Source organism: Lactuca sativa, chromosome 2, assembly GCF_002870075.4.
Source record: "Lactuca sativa cultivar Salinas chromosome 2, Lsat_Salinas_v11, whole genome shotgun sequence".
Lineage (NCBI taxonomy): Eukaryota > Viridiplantae > Streptophyta > Magnoliopsida > Asterales > Asteraceae > Lactuca > Lactuca sativa.
This window is the reverse complement of record NC_056624.2, coordinates 58949719-58966428: the sequence shown is the minus strand read 5'-3', so window position 1 is coordinate 58966428 and position 16710 is coordinate 58949719. Positions and strand designations below refer to the sequence as shown.

Here is a 16710-nt window from a genome sequence, read left to right as displayed (position 1 = left end):
ATCAACCTAAACAGATGAGGGATAAAAAGATAGAAAGGAACCTAAGATACAGGAAAAACCTTTCTGAAAGGAAACAATTCTGGCACTCCCAGAATGCATACTATTCACACAAAGACAAGAATCTGAAGTATGAAAACAATCCCGTAAGAAAGCCTGATAATTCCAACAACCGAAAGTCAAGGTTCGGTTCGCAAGAAGATACCAACCGAAAGTCAAGGTTCGGTTCGCATGAAAATACCAACCGAAAGCAAAGGTTCGGTTTTGAAAAGTATTTCAACCGAAACCAAAGGTTCGGTTCCAAGAACAACTCCAACCGAACTCAGAGGTTCGGCTCTGAAGTCAGACGAGAACAAGACTCAAAGGTTAAACCCACCAACGATCAAAAGCAAAAGGGTCACCTAGAGTCATCAGCAAGGAAGTCCTCCCCATCCAAATTCTCTCGTTCTAACTCTTCTCGTCATTCTACTTCTACTCATTCATCTCCATCTTGCTCTAAAGCCAATCCCACTTTTCCTCAAAAACCTCATTCATCAGCTGAACAGAAGGGAAAGCGAAAGGTCGATGAATCCAAGCCTGAGCCCACAGGAAACCAACCTAATCTTAACAAAATAAAAGTATTCACCATTAAAAAGAAAGATGAAACAACTTTAATTAAAAGAACATATCTTGTTGACATCTCTCTAACTATTCCTGTTCCCATGAAAACCTCACATGGACCCAAGAAACTTTGGGTTCCTAAATCTGCTTAATTTTTGCAGGTTATAAGTGACGAGCAGTTTGACGAAGAATGGTACATTGACAGTGGCTGCTCGCGTCACATGACAAGGAGGAAAGAGGAACTCAGGGAATACAGATCTCTTGCAAATGGTGGCAACGTTAAGTTTGGAAATAACTCTTTCGGCACCATAAAGGGATATGGGATGATAACGAATGGTGATTTTACCATTAGGAAGGTGGCCTATGTGGAAGGACTTCAACACAACCTCATCAGTGTATCTCAGCTTGTTGGAGGTACAGGTCTCAAAGTTTCATTCGATGATGAAGGTTCTGAAATCATAGAGAAAAAGACAAAGAAAGTGATTCTGAAGTCAGAGCGAAAGGGTGAAATGTTTCCGCTGAACATGAAACCCATCAAAGGAAACCCAGCAATATGTCTGCTATCAAAAGCTCAATCCGACGAAAGCTGGTTGTGGCACAGAAGACTCTCTCATCTCAGTTTCAAAGATATTAACCGACTTGTCACTGGAGGTCATGTTAGGGGTCTTCCATTGCTCAAGTTTGACAGAGAGCATTTATGTGCTGCATGTGAAATGGGAAAGCAGAGTCGTCAAAGTCACCCATCCATAATTAACACAAAAGTTGTTGAACCACTCGAATTGCTCCATATCGATTTGTGTGGTCCTTCATCTATTGAAAGCATCGGTGGTAGCAAGTACATTCTTGTTATCGTTGATGACTTCTCTAGATTTACATGGGTGTTCTTTCTAAAGCTCAAATCTGAAGCGACTCAAAAGCTGAAAGTATTTATCAAGCAAATTGAAGTCCAGCTCAAGAAGGTCGTTCGCAACATCAGGAGCGACAATGGTCTCGAATTCAAGAACAGGGAGTTTGAAGAGTTTCTTGCAGAAAAGGGAATTAGCCATAATTTCTCAGCTCTCTACACACCACAGCAGAACGGAATAGTCGAAAGACGAAACCGATCTCTGTGTGAAGCTGCCCGAACTATGCTAAGTTTCGCTTCCTTACCTCTTTATTTTTGGGCTGACGCTATTTCTGCTGCTTGTTATACTCAAAACAGGTCATATCTCAACAAGCGATTCACGCTCACACCATATGAGATATTAAACAATAGGAAGCCCAATGTGAAATTTTTCCACGTTTTTGGCTCAAGGTGTTTCATGTTTAATTCTAAAGAACACCGCAACAAGTTTGATGTAAAAGCCGACGAGGGAATCTTTCTGGGTTACTCACTCACTTCAAAGGCATACAGGGTCCTAAACAAACGATCAAGAAGAATTGAAGAGACATACTATGTGACCTTCGACGATAACTATGTCAAGAAGCTACAGGCCATAGATGACACTGCCAGTGAAATCTTTCCTCAAACTGGCCAAGTCACTGTCTCAATCGCCAATCTGTACGAAAATTTTCTGGAACTATTTGACGAACCTGAAAAAGCTTCTCTCTCCGAAGCAGGTGCAGCCGACAACAAAATAGATCATATGAAGCAGATTGTCGAAGATGCTGCAAGAAGAATGCATGAAGAAGAATCTCCTACTAATGAATCTCCAACCAACAATGCTTCAGTCGAGGGGGAGCCAAGTTCTCATGTCGAGGGGGAGCCAAGCTCTACTACTTCAACCGAAGGTCCTTCATCAACCGAAGGTAACTCTCCAACCGAAGGTGCCCCTCCAAACGAAGGTGCTTCAATGCCTGAAAATCCAGCACCACAAGAAACCCCTGAACCTCGTGTTTCTCAAGACTCATCAATTGAGGGAGAGCATGATGATATGACGCTTGATTTCGATTGCCAATCTGAGCCTGAAGAGATGATCAACGCTGAGCTAGATCCAACCTTCGATCCGAATTACCCTCCTCTTACAAAATGGACCAGAGATCATCCTATCTCTCAAGTAGTTGGTGATGTATCTGAAAAGGTTCTGACCCGATCTCAACTGAAGGCAAAACAGACATCCTTATTCTCAAAGGTTGAGTTTTGTATGTTTAACTCATTTGTATCAAAAGTTGAACCGAAGACAGTGAACACTGCCCTCGATCACTCTGATTGGGTTCAAGCAATGCAAGACGAACTAAACGAGTTTGAAAGGAACAAAGTCTGGCGCCTCATTCCAACTCCTCCGGATGCTTCAGTTGTTGGTCTCAAATGGGTTTTTAGAAACAAAATGGACAAGGAAGGTAATGTCATAAGGAACAAGGCTCGTCTGGTTGTCAAAGGATACTGTCAGGAGGAAGGAATAGATTACGAAGAGACGTTCGCTCCAGTAGCTAGGCTAGAATCGGTTAGAATATTTCTGGCCTATGCTGCTCACAAAAACTTTGAGGTCTTCCAAATGGACGTCAAGTGTGCATTTCTCAATGGAGAACTTGAAGAAACTGTGTATGTGGAGCAACCTCCTGGGTTCGTGAACGAAAAGTATCCAAATCATTGCTACATTCTGGATAAAGCTGTGTACGGCCTCAAACAAGCTCCGAGAGCCTGGTATGAAACGCTTACAAAATTTTTAAAGATGTCCAAATTCAAACAAGGTGCGGTTGACCCAACCTTCTTTCGCAAAAAGGAAGGTAACCACCTTATGATAGTTCAAATTTATGTCGATGACATCATCTTTGGCTCTACAAATCCCAGCTTAACAGCTGAATTCAGAAAGTTGATGGAGACTAAGTTTGAAATGAGCTCAATGGGTCCTATTAATTTTTTCCTTGGTTTAAATATAAGACAGGGACCCGAAGGCATCTTTATCAATCAGGAAGCTTACACAAAGACTCTCCTAGCGAAGTTTGGAATGATGGGAGACTCAAAAGTCAAAGTCCCAATGGCATTCGGCACCAAACTTACCCCTTCACTGGATAAACCGGCTGTCGACATCACGCTCTATCGTCAAATGATTGGCTCACAGATGTATCTAACTGCTAGCAGGCCTGATATCATGTTCTCTGTATGTTATTGTGCTCGATTTCAGGCTAACCCACGCGAACCTCACATGCTGGCAGTGAAGAACATCCTACGCTATCTTAAGCGAACCGCCTCCTTAGGTCTATGGTATCCATCTAACTCTGGCTTCTTCGTTCAAGCCTATTCTGATGCTGACCTTGGAGGATGTGGACTCGACCGCAAAAGCACAACTGGTGGCTGTCAATTTCTTGATGGGAAGTTGGTCAGCTGGCAATCCAAGAAACAAACATGTGTGTCGCTGTCTACTGCTGAAGCGGAATACATTGCCGCTGCATCCTGCACATCACAAGTGATTTGGATCCAGAGTCAACTTCGAGACTATGGACTCAATATGAAGAAGATCCCTCTATATTGTGACTCTGAAAGTGCAATTAGAATCTGTCATAACCCGGTGCAACACTCTAAAACCAAACACATAGCACTGAGGTATCACTTCATCAAAGATCACGTGGAAGATGGAAATGTCGAAGTTCACTTCGTAAGAACCACTGATCAACTGGCTGACGTCTTCACCAAAGCTCTTCCAGAAGCATCATTCAATAAAATTTTGCAAGGGCTAGGTATGATGGAATCAGAGTCAGTACCTCACACTACCTCTCGATCTCAAACGTAAGAAGCGAATCCAACCGAACGTTCGGGTTCGGTTCAACCATTTCACTCGCTCATTTCTTCAAAGGTAGTTTCTCCATATTGTATATTTCTAGTGCAAAATTTGTTTTTCTTTATGTAAAAAGTTTTTTTATTGCATATCTAAACCCCTTGGTTTCTTAAAAATTTTTCCAAAACCGAAACCTCCAGAAGGTTCGGGTTCGGTTTTCCAAAATTTTAGTGAACCGAAACCAACCGAAGGTTCGAGTTCGGTTTTCCAAAATTTTGGTGAACCGAAACCAACCGAAGGTTCGGGTTCGGTTTTTCAAAATTTTCCTGAATCGAAACCAACCGAACGCTCGGGTTCGGTTTTTCAACTTTTTCCAACCTAAATCAACCGAACGTTCGGGTTCGGTTTTTCATTTTTCTTGCAACGTTTTTTTTAATCATATTTTTTTTAACTCTTTTATAATTTTTTTATGTCTTATTTTTTATTTTTTTTAATTTTAATTTTTTTTTCTTCTCAATTTTAATTTTTTTTTTTTGTTTTGTTGTGTGCTCATTCGTTTATGGGGATATATTTGATGACTTACTTAAGTGTCCCTAGAAGCATGCTGCTGTATGTGTCCCAAGCCTCATAAGATTTTGAATAATAGCATTTATGACCTGGTATACACAAACCTTGTCTTCCCAATAAGGCTAACTCATTTATTCTAATCGTGAGCTACCTCACTCTTTTCTCACATGAATTCAGAGTCTCCTGCTTGGTCCTTATGTTCGCAGCAGAGGTACTATGTCTTCTTTCACCATCCCCATTATACTTCTCCATAACATTCGTATCCTCACTGTAACCCTTGAGACTCTCAGCAACTACCACTGAGGTTTATGGTTACACAACATCTGTGTTTATGATCCTAGCTTCGTGCCACTACGAGCTGAGTGAAACCCAAAATTCAACACCAACGAATTGACGGTGACCAATTAACTTGATCAAGTTTTCACCAATGAATTAACGAATGTACCTTCATGAAATCTCATTTTTTTTCCTTTTTGCGTGGTTCCAATGAAATTGTTACACACCATGACATTTCTTCCCAAGGGATCCAGTTTTAAATTTTTATCTGAGATTTCATATTAATCCAAGCCACTACAAAATTAACTCAAACCTACTTGTTCAACAGACTACACTGGTCTCACAAGTACTTTGTTCACGTTCGTTCTTATATCAGGAATTGAATTGTTGAATCAAAGCGAAACCACCCTTAATTTTGCCTTATTTAAAGAAGCCTTTCAACATTTATTGATAAATGTTTGATCGAAATTCAACGGAATTCCACACTAACACTTTGAGGTCTCTCTTGACCTTGAAGGAAGAGATTCGTGCCCGGGATCATCAGTTTCGTGTCATAATTGACATCACAGATCATTCCAAAAAGAGTTGCTTTATTTCTTTATCTTTTACACTCTTTGCACGAAAATCCTAGATTTTCAAAAATTCCGTTACTAATTATTTTACAGGCTGGATAATCAATGGATGGTTAATACTGAAGTTGTGGTTGCCAATAATCCACGTGGGCATTTTATTCAAAAGGTGGCGTTTAAAAGAAAAGGGATAAGTTCAAAAGGTTGCTGACGCGGCGGGAGTTCAAAGGATAGATATTCAAACGACGGTAAAAAGGAGGGCGCGTGAATTTGAAGAAGCCACGCTTTTTCTGACACTTATTGGACGCGTGTGCAGTATTGAAGCGTCATCCATCTGGCATTAATGGCGCGTGTGGAAATGGAAACGGTTTCTCTCTCTGAACCGGCGCTTATTGGGCGGCGTGATCCTAGGAATCTGACATTCTCTCTCCTACGTCACTCTAAAACCCTTCCGTATTTCAATAAGAGATTTGAAACGATCTTTCTCTCTCCTATCACCTACTATAAAAAGCCATCAACACCACCTTTTACCTCTTTACTGCCCCCATAATTCCCAAAGCAAAATTACTCCCAAAACTCTCTCCCGGTCATCTTCTTCTCCACACCTGCAACAATGGCTGAATCTTCATCCGTTCATGCTACTTCTCAGATTCTTCCCATCAGACCTCAACAATGCCTTGTCATTGATCTGAACCCACTAACCTATGATCCCTACATGTCGCCGGTTATCGAATGCCTCAAGTTCTCCCAGCTTGCTCCGGCATTGTCCAGAATTGAAACGGTGCCAATGGTGGCTCTATCTCAGGTCTATGCGACGGCCTACTACGACAAGGGCGTCGACCGGATATTTTTTGAAGTGGCGGAACACAAGACGTCGATTTCTCGTCCCCGCTTCTGCACCATGCTTGGGTTTGCTGCAGACCCATCACGTGTTAACCCGGAGACGATTCCGGTTGGCATGTTATACAGCATGTTCTACAACATGGGCTACACGGAAGTTCTAACCTCCGTCGCAAGGTTCAAGAAGTCATGCCTACCGCCCCTGTGGAATGGGTTATTTACAGTTCTCTTCAAGGGACTGTCTGAGAGGAGCTCAGGATCGGACGGGGCCAGTCGTCTTTTCCTGTCAATCATGTATGGGGTGTACAACGGGATCAACCTCGATTATGGGTTTGTCCTTTGGCAACAGCTGATTCAGAGCCTTTCTTCCACTTCTCGACACTCTGAAGTGTCGCTGGCCCGGTTCTGGATCCTGATCACAAGATGGGCCATGGACAGATTTGAGGTCCCAACTGCTGACGGTGCACCGATATCTTCTGTTGGTACGTTCCACACCAAGAAGATCATCGTATCCGATGCATCGAAATTCTCCTTCATTGGCTCAATTCCGGAGTCGATGTATGGAAGTGTGCCATCAGACAGCAGTATGATCAAGGCGATCAAGGAGTTAGGGCCATCTGGTCCAAGGGAACTGACACCGGACATGCTGCGATCAATCCATGATGCCGACAAGCCGGTGGCCAGGGGTAAGAAATCAGACAAGGGGAAGAAACCATCCAAAGCCCCCAAACCTTCTCCCAAGAAGCGCAAACAACCGAAGGCTGCTTCGTCACCAAAACCGAAAAGGAGGAAGACCCAACAAAAGCGAAAGCTAGTCCTTCCCTCCTCATCAAGTGAATCCGAAGGTGGGAGTTCGGACTCTGAGGGATCTCAAGGAGACGGATCTCCACAAAGAGGCAACATACCCCCTCGGTCCCCAACCCCGGAGATGGAACTTCACCAATCCCCAGTTCCTTCCCCTTCACCCACAATACCTATTTCCATTCCCACCATAAACCCTACTATACCACCAACCTCATTTCCTATACCACCACCCATATTCACCACATCAACCGAAACACCACCTGTTACCGAAACCCATACACCACCACCACCCGAAACTCATCCCCTACCCACTCAACCTGAACCAACTAAACCAATAACACCCCCAGCTTCACCACTACCCCAATCTCCAGAAGACGCCTCCGACGGCGATGATCAATACCTTGGTGGTGATCACATGAACTATGATTCGGTCTATTACAGTCCGTTTCAAGTTCAAAGTGATGAGGAGGATGATGCTCCAGTGACAAAGAAGCATCTTCGCGAGCTTAACGAGAAGGTTGATCAACTTCTCGCCTCCTCTTCCAACCACCAGTCCTCTTTATCTGAAGCCGCTCTTCAGAAGATCGTTGATGCCTTCTCCAAGGCTCAACATGATTCAATGGCCTCAGCAACTGCTGCGATAGACGCCTCTACCCGAGCTTGTGAGGCTGCAACCGAAAAAGTCGATAAACTATTCCATGACGCTACAATCTTGCTGCAGTCTATGCAGCAAAGCGCCGAAGCCACCAAAACAACTCTGGAACCAGTTGTTAATCAATTGGCCCAGTTTATAAAGATGGAGTTATCCTCGTTCGCTACCCTCAGACAAAACCTTAGCGACGACAACTCGGCACTCCGTGCCTCCATCGATGCCCGCTTGGCAAAGCTACAAGAAGATCTTGCGGCTGAAAATTCACTGATGGACGTCCTGGCGAGTAAGACTACTGCCCTCAAAATCAAGAGCACCCAACTTTCCAACTCCGAACAACAATTGGAGGCTCTTCGATCCGAAAGGGAAGTCATCAAGACGTGTGTTTCGGATGTCCACGCCGCTCTATCCAACATCCTGGAAGCACACGACCCCATCCTCAATCACTCAGTAGGGCGTACTCTCGCTGAGAAACTCTCTCCGGCCATGGACCTCTTAAGTAAAATTGAAGGCCTACCCAGTTTCGTGTCCATTCCGAAACAAGGGGGAGATGAGAAGAAAGGATCGAAACCCCCTCCTTCCTCCAAAGCTACTCACACAACCGAACCACCCCCAACTGGTCATGCCTCGGGTTCGGGTGTGAAGGACAAAGGCAAAAACATAGCAGAGGGAGGAGATGACGATGAAGATGAAGACAAGGAGACTATTGCGGACATGTTAAAGAGAAAGAACAGTCGCAATACTGATGACGATGTCAGTCGTGTGGCACGTGAAGCTGAAGAAGCCGAACGTAAACAAAAAGAAGCCAACGATCTCCTTGAGAGCCGAAAGCTGCTCTTCCCTGCCTGGACCAGGGATCGTTTGATAAAGGAGGCCATAGAAACTCCAAGCATACTATGGCTCGAGCCGGTGATATCGTTCGACTGCAACAACTCGGTCGATTCGCAATTTGATATGCCGTTGACTCGAAAGGCGTTCATCTTCCACACCTTCTCCAACATTTTCGAAGTCCCGCATCCGAACGATGAGCTTGACAGGGAGCTCATTGACTTCTACCTGGAGGCCGCTCGCCCTCAATACCTTACATGGAGCGCCCAGAAGATTGTCAATGTTCGGGTGATGAAGCCGTTTGCCGTGGGGAGATTCACAAACGTCAAGTTCAAGCTTATCCGAGGATCTGCAAGAACTGCTCACATGATCTCTCTGGCGGATCTGCCCAATCTGAACCCTCATGATTGGATAGTCTTGTACAACATCTTGCTGACAAACGAAGCCGAATATGGTCCCATCTTAGACCATGTCAAAAGGATGCTGGCATGCTATATCATGGAGGTGGCCCTAATGGATCAGGAGGTTGCCACAGTGTTTAAGAAGAAACCGAAAGTCAAGCCTGTGGGATCGGCCAGTGATCTAAACACGATGAAAATGGGCAAGATAGATTCAAGGCAAAACTCTGTGATGTTCACCAGAGCTGAAGGACAGAAATGTCTGTTCGCGTTAGCTGACAAGCACCTCTACACCACTACCTGCTTGGAACACGTCCTATCAATCGTCAAGCGGTGTAAGGACAATTCGGCTGATGACATCAAGTACTTTGAAGATATGATCAATTGGTACATCCGGTTTAGACAAACCATCCTTTCCATAACCAAATGTCTGTTTAGTACCGTGAAGAAGAAGGTACCAGCTTCAGCCGCCGGCCCAAGTACGAAGTGAAGGTCTCGCTCCAAATTGACGCAAAGGGGGAGATTGTTGGGCTGAAGTTCTGTTTTATGTTGCGTCTTTTGGGCTCGTTAGATTAGCCTTTTTATTCTCCGGTTTGGGCCTGTCCAACCGAGAGTCTTTTATGTATTGTATATAAGTTAATGCTTGCATGCATATTAGGTCAAGATTCTAGAGATTAACCAAATAGCGATTGATCAAGAGAACAATATTTTCCAGTAATCATTCTTGTAATCTTTCAATCCTTTACAGTTGATGTTCTTAATCGAGCTCTTCTAAGGATTTTATTTAATCATTCGACTCGTTTGATTCAAGCTGTTTGTTCTTATTATTGCGTTCTGCCTTGTTATTAATATAGTGTTCTTGCTGTTTCATATTGATATACTTGTTCAAGATCTAATCGATCTTCATAGATTAAAAGTTGTTGTTAATCCCATCAGATTGGCTGAGTTCACATCGTGCGGACATTCTATGTTACGATAAGACCGTTCGCCTTAATCTGCCAACCGGCGAAACCTTCCTTGTCTTGGGCGACAAACCTAGTACCACACTTAGTATCATCTCAAGTATCCAAGCTCAGAAGTACCTACGCAAGGAGTGTCACGCATTTTTAGCGCATGTCGTAGACGTGAAACGCGAAGTCCGGGACATCAAGGATGTGCCCGATGTATGCGATTTTCCTGACGTGTTTCCCGAGGACCTTCCAGGGATACCACCCGTAAGACAAGTCGAATTCAGAATCGATCTAATTCCCGGAGCTACCCTAGTAGCCAAAGCGCCCTATCGATTAGCCCCGGCAGAGATGCAGGAGCTGTCCAGCCAACTGAATGAACTACTTGGAAAAGGATTCATCAGGCCGAGCTTCTTACCTTGGGGAGCACCCGTGTTGTTTGTGAAAAAGAAAGATGGATCGTTCAGGATGTGCATCGACTACCGAGAACTCAACAAACTTACCATCAAGAACCGATACCCCCTACTCCGAATCGACGACTTATTCGATCAACTCCAAGGAGCCAACTACTTTTCCAAGATCGATCTAAGGTCGGGATATCACCAGCTGCGAGTCCTAGAGAGTGATGTTCCCAAGACAGCCTTCCGGACGAGGTACGGACATTACGAGTTCGTAGTGATGCCGTTCGGACTAACCAATGCCCCGACCATATTCATGGATCTAATGAATCGGGTATGTCGTCCATTCTTGGATAAATTTGTGATAGTATTCATAGACGACATACTCATTTATTCAAGGAATAAAGAAGAACATAGTCAACACCTGAGACAAGTCTTAAAGACGTTACGGACTGAGAGACTTTATGCAAAATTCTCAAAATGTGAGTTTTGGATTAGAAAGGTGGACTTCCTCGGTCACGTGGTCAGCAAGGAAGGAATCCACATGGACCCCTCGAAAATCAAGGCTATCGAAAACTGGTCTGCACCAACTACACCAACAGAAATTCGCCAATTTCTAGGTCTTGCTGGTTATTACCGAAGGTTCATCCAAAACTTCTCCAGCATCGCCAAGCCTCTTACCGCTTTAACCCAGAAAGGTGTGACCTACAACTGGGGAGAAAAGCAAGATGTCGCATTTCAAACCTTGAAACAAGCCCTTTGCAGTGCACCTATCCTTTCTCTTCCGGAAGGGACCGAAGATTTTGTGGTGTATTGCGACGCTTCAAAGCAAGGGTTGGGTTGTGTACTAATGCAGAGGGGAAAGGTGATTGCATATGCCTCACGACAACTGAAAACGCATGAGGTCAATTACACCACTCATGACTTAGAACTTGGAGTAGTGGTCTTCGCTCTTAAAATCTGGAGGCACTACCTTTACAGTACCAAGTGCACAGTCTTTACGGACCACAAGAGCCTCCAACACATCTTCGACCAGAAGGAATTAAACATGAGACAACGACGTTGGGTCGAATTGCTCAACGACTACGAATGTGAGATTCTCTATCATCCGGGAAAGGCAAACGTCGTAGCCGATGCCCTTAGTCGAAAGGAGTACTCAGGCCGGAGAGTGAAGTCATTAGCTATGTCGATCCATTCGCACCTGTCAACGCAAGTCAAGGAAGCTCAAATAGAGGCCTTGAAACCCGAAAACGTGGCAGGTGAGGCCCTTAGGGGAATGGAGAAGAATTTAGAAATCAAGAGTGATGGAGCACGCTACCTCATGAACCGGATCTGGACACCCAAGTTTGGTGGATTGAGAGAGGTAGTTATGAGCGAGGCACACAGGACCCCATACTCCGTACACCCAGGGTCAGACAAGATGTATCTAGATCTCAAGCAACTCTACTGGTGGCCAAACATGAAAGCGGAGATCGCTACTTATGTGAGCAAGTGTTTAACTTGCGCCAAAATAAAAATAGAACACCAAAAACCCTCAGGTCTACTCCAACAACCTGAAATACCTGAGTGGAAATGGGAGCAGATTTCCATGGACTTCATAACCAAACTGCCGAAAACTCAGAGTGGCCAAGATACTATTTGGGTAATCGTCGACAGATTAACCAAGTCAGCCCATTTCTTACCGATCAAGGAAACCGATAGGATGGAAAAACTATCAAGAACCTACATCCGGGAGATCGTACGACTTCATGGAGTACCGATGTCCATCATCTCAGATAGAGACAGCAGGTTCACTTCCAGATTTTGGCAATCATTGCAAAAATCCATGGGAACAAGGTTGGACATGAGTACAGCATACCACCCTCAAACTGACGGACAGAGTGAGAGGACGATCCAAACCTTGGAAGACATGTTGCGAGCATGTGTAATCGACTTTGGCAAGGCATGGAATATTCACTTGCCTTTGGTCGAGTTCTCTTATAACAATAGTTACCATACTAGTATCAAGACCGCTCCATTCGAAGCCCTTTACGGCCGTAAGTGCAGATCACCCCTGTGCTGGACGGAAGTGGGCGACACACAATTGGCAAAAGGTCTAGTCCCTAATAGCACCCTCACTGGTCCGGAGATCATCAGAGAAACTACCGAAAAGATCATGCAAATACGAGAACGACTGAAGTCCTCAAGGGATAGGCAAAAGAGCTATGCCGACAGGAGACGTAAACCCTTGGAATTCCAGATTGGCGACCGTGTGCTACTGAAGGTCTCACCCAGGAAGGGCGTGATACGCTTTGGGAAGCGTGGAAAGCTAAATCCCAAGTACATTGGACCCTTCGAAATCATTTCGAGAGTTGGTCCAGTGGCTTACAAACTCCAACTTCCAATCGAGCTTAACAAAGTGCATCCAGTATTCCACGTATCGAACCTGAAAAAGTGTTTGTCCGACGAAACACTTGTAATTCCACTCGATGAAATCGAGTTAAACGAAAATCTTAAATTTGTGGAAGAACCCACCGAGATCATGGATAGGGAAGTTAAACGGACTAAGCAGAGTCGCATTCCAATAGTAAAAGTTCGATGGAATGCTAAGAGAGGACCCGAATTCACATGGGAACGGGAAGACCAAATGCTACAGAAGTATCCGCATCTCTTCCTCAGCCCCTAAAACTTTTATCTTGTATTAAATTTCGGGACGAAATTCCCTCTAACGGGGGGATGATGTAACAACCCGTTATTTCCGGGCATTATAAATCGAGTCTTGTAACCCCTTTGGAATGTAATAGGAATATCATCGATAAATGAATTATTCAAAAGCTCTGATTGGAGTACACTATGTAGTAGATATCGTCTTAAAGGTTTCCAAATATATAAAGAACACTAAAATCCGAGTTATGACGAAGAAGTTATGACCATTCTAAGATTTCCGACAAAACCGACAACACCGATTAAACGGAAAACGTAAAGTTTCAATACGATAGCATTTAGCCTTAGGTATCTAAATTAAAGTTATAAATAACATTAAACCGTGAGCGTACACAAAAAGAACGTCCAAATCTGACTTCGTATGAGGAAGTTATGATTTTTCCAAGATCCGAATATAACAGTAGACAGCTAAAAACTCGAATCGAAGATCGAGCGACTTTTGGTCGGAATGACCTAAACGAGAATCGAAGGTCTCGACAACGGTATTTCAGTGGTAAAAAGTCTGGCAAAAACCGACATCAGATAAAGAAGTTATGAATTTTCAAAGAAATTCCTTAACCACGATGAGTTATAAAATAAATAATAAAAATAATTTCGGAATTTGCCAACGGAATCTAAACGAAAGTTGTATAGCGTAGTCTCACCTACGCGTGGATATAAAGACCATCGAAAACGGAGTTCGTATGAAGAAGATATGACTTTTTGAAGTTTATTAAATAAATTATATATTTATTTAAATCAAAATTTCGGACCTTATCCGAAGAGGAGTCAGCGTCCTCATCCGGGTACCCGAGAGACTTGGCCTCTTATCGTCCACGTCGCCCTATTCGAGCCATCCGACCCGTCCGAAGTACCCGACCCGTCCGACCCGTCCGAAGTACCCGACCCGTCCGACCCGCTGTCCCGTCCGACCCGCCGTCCCATCCGACCCGCGTACCCAGCAACCTGTCCCATCCGAAGCCGAGGCAGTCGAGGCTTCGGTCATGCATGACGTACGCGTACGCGCTGCGTACGGGCGTACGCCCCGCGTACCGAGGCGGTTCAGCCTTCCTATAAATAGGATGCGAGGCTTTCCGAAAAAAGGGTTCAATTCTCTCCTTTCTCTCACGATCTTGCCTCGTTTTTCGTGCCCGTTCAAACCCGAAGCTCTGGTCTTTTTACTCAAGTCCCGAGGGTCGATTTTACTCCCGAGATTCCCGAGAATCCCGAGAAAAATCAGTTTCCCGAGACGAAACTCTGTCCGGTTTTCCATCTCGCTATCTTCAAACTATCAAGTGAGTTCATATCCCCTTCGAACACTCTTTAAATACATTTTAAATGCTTTTATACTCTTTTAGGGGAGGAATACAAGTAAACACACGACTAAAATCGTGTGAAACATCGATCTTTTTATATACTTTTCATACTGTTGCTTTAACTGTCTTATGAAGTCATTATCATGCAAAACGCCTCACAACACAACTTTACCCTCTTGGGATACAATATGTTTATAAATAGAAATATGTTTTATTTATACGTTTGCATACAAATACATCATATCAAGGGTAACATTCTTTACTAAATCATTTTATGCATTCAAAGAACTTATGATTTATGCTTTGTCAAACATTGTGAAAAAGGATAAACTTTGCATACAAACTACTACTTTAATACAGACTTAGTTGAGAATCCATGAGACGTGTACATCTTCAAACACTGCCTTTTTGATAAAAGGTATCGCTACAAGTCCTGTCTATAACCAGAGTCTCCCGTTCGGAGAACGTGTCAAATGTGTATAGATCTATACGGGAAGTCATGATCCCGCGCCCTAACTGTTAGCTACAGTCCGTCTTTTGGGGTGACAGTTGTCATAACGCTACGACGCCTGAAGAACGTCGCTACAGGCATATTATGTTTAGTATGGTTATAAAACTCATCGGATATACAATTATTATGGTATTATGCTTGTATGAACGAGTAGCTATTAAAACTATTCTTCATCTAACAAGTGCGATCTTCGTATAGCTTTACTATGTAAAACTATGACACAACTTACAAGCACGTCGTTTGCTTGCGATTTTCGATCTCAGAGACTGCCAGTTATGTCAGGAAAATAAGGGTTTTTCTTGGAAAACACAACAAATCATATCTCAACTATTAGGGAAAATATGGGATTTTCTGGATCTAATACATTCATTTTCAACACACGAATCATAACTCGTTTTCAATTGAAATACTACATTTTCTGGAAAACATACAAACACTTTCGAGTGGCATACATCTTCTCAAAACACCACTTATGAACTCACCAACTTAAATGTTGACACTTTTTCTTTGAAATAACTTGTATTCTCAGGAAACCGCTAGACCAGGTAGCAACTACTTCTGAAGACTAACGCGCTAGCGTTAGTAACATATTTTGGATCACCATTTTGTATTTGATTTCTTTTGCAAACATGTAACATCTACAATCATGTAAACTTTTCAAATATATTTATATTATGGTGGTGTGTACTTTCCTTTCTATGAACTGTTATGATACTGAATATGACGTCCTCCGCCCTCGAACGTTTCCGCCGTTCTGGTTTGGGGGTGTGACAGTATGATTCCGACTTTATCATACGACTTAAGTCAAGTCGATCCACACAGTAACTGATTCGTACGTACATCTCTTTCTCTGAAAACGCCTTTCTAGCGAAGCCGTCATTCCAGAACACCAAAGTACTCATTCATGGAGTACCTCATGTTTCTAATCCTTTCCGAAGGAAATCTCAGCACACCTTCCCGAAGTACCACTCATACAGACGGACAACTTAACGACTACTCAAGTCTTATTCTTTGAGAGCACACCTCATGTTTCTAATCCTTTCCGAAGGAAATCTCAGCACACCAAGCTCCCCACCTTTGAGAGCTCCAGTCTTATTCTTCAAGAAGAAAGACTTCAGCGGGTGCAATCATACCATCACTAATGCACCGGATCCCATCAGAACTCCACAGTTAAGCGTGCTTGGGCGAGGGTAATACTAGGATGGGTGATACCCTGGGAAGTCCTCGTGGTGCATACCTCGACAGGACTTCCATTAGAAATCATTACCTTCTGCCACACATAGATGAATTGGTTGACCCACCGCAAGGAACTATTTACTTTTCAGAAATAGGTCTGACATCCGAAAATCATCAGTTACGAGTTTTAAAGGGGGATGTCCCGAAGACAACCTTCCAAACTCGATGTAAACACTACGAGTCCGTAGTGATACCCCTTGGATAGGACCAATACACCCGTAGTATTCATGAACTTAATGAATAGGGTACTCCATTCTTACTTAGATCAGTTCGTCATCTTCTTTATAAATGACTTACTTATCTACTCTCGTAGTAAGAAGGAAATCATAAAGAGCATATACAACAAACCCTAGAAACATTACGATCAGAGAAGTTTTACGCAAAGTTCTCTAAAATG

General features: G+C 43.5%; 1 pseudogene; it reads left to right on the top strand.

Annotated features, from left to right (window-relative positions):
- The first annotated feature begins 16196 nt into the window (after window positions 1–16196).
- LOC111894490 (5S ribosomal RNA) lies at window positions 16197–16315 on the top strand (annotated as a pseudogene).
- Window positions 16316–16710: the final 395 nt, after the last annotated feature.